This window comes from Octopus sinensis, linkage group LG10 (genome assembly GCF_006345805.1).
Source record: "Octopus sinensis linkage group LG10, ASM634580v1, whole genome shotgun sequence".
NCBI classification, from domain to species: domain Eukaryota; kingdom Metazoa; phylum Mollusca; class Cephalopoda; order Octopoda; family Octopodidae; genus Octopus; species Octopus sinensis.
The window spans coordinates 91,145,078-91,146,204 of record NC_043006.1 but is presented as its reverse complement, the minus strand read 5'-3'; the positions used below and the strand labels follow the sequence as shown (position 1 = coordinate 91,146,204).

Sequence of the window (1,127 nt, the reverse complement as noted above, 5' to 3'; positions counted from 1 at the left end):
ATAAAATAGTTTTAAGAAGCCATAAAGTTGTCAATTAGCTGAGAGCCTACTTGAAAATGTTAACAGTAGCATCCGAGCAGTAAAAGATACTTTGCCAGTCTGTCTCAGTTGGTTATTAGTTGACCTAATTTAGATTATTTCTACTGGAACAACAGAAAAACAAAAAGAAACACGTATGCATGGACACACACACACACATAAATGTGAATTTTGTTTCCTGTCTTCCTTTCCTATTGGACTTCCTCTGTTTCTGAAGAAGAGCTTTGATTGAAACGCTAAGCCACCTTTCTTCCCTTCCCTAAGGGTCTACTAATATTTTGCATTGTACCACATACTCATATTGTTGTTTTTTGTATTTGTTCTTCGTTTTTTTTTACTTACTACATACATATTGTTAGGGAATTATAAATTATTATGTGAAGTTAACAGGAAAACAGTTTTCATGCCGCACTGTAAGGGTGAAGTCCAAGGTGCCACACAGTGGGACTAAACCCGGAACCATGTGGTTAGTAAGCAAGCTACTTACCACACAGCCACACCTGTACCTATAAAAGTGTGAGACGCTTACAGCACCTAGGTTTCCCAAGCAGTCACCCATCTAAGTACTCACTAGGCTCAGCATTGTTAAACTTTGTTGATCGGATGAGAACCGTTGCTGTCAATGTGATATAGCCGTAAGCACTTTATTCTTAAAGATTCCTGCCATTCAATTTTTCAAAGATTTTTCTTTGAATGATTCATAACTTTTAGAAAATATTTCTTTATACAGGGTGCGGCAGAAAGGTTCCCTCGATTTCAAAGGTTAATAAAAAACAAACACATGAAGATACAAGAAAAAACGATGCTCTCTACTCCAAGCCATGGTGGGCACCCCTTGAAAACCAAAACAAAATGGCATTTAATGAACTTCATAGAAATACAAGGGCTTTTCATGCATCTTCATGTGTTTTTTTATTAACCTTTGAAACTGGGGCAACCTTTCTGCTGCACCCTGTATATAAATCTATTTTTTTCCTCTCTCCATCCGTTCTCTCTCCTTATTTCTTTCTGTAGAAGAGCATCAGCTTGAAACGTCAAAGATTCTTCCACTTTTCATGAGTGTCAAACTTGTTTGAATTTTTTGTTTT

General features: G+C 36.7%; 1 pseudogene; it reads right to left on the bottom strand.

Moving 5' to 3' along the window:
• Window positions 1-561: 561 nt before the first annotated feature.
• LOC115216882 lies at window positions 562-680 on the bottom strand (annotated as a pseudogene).
• Window positions 681-1,127: the final 447 nt, after the last annotated feature.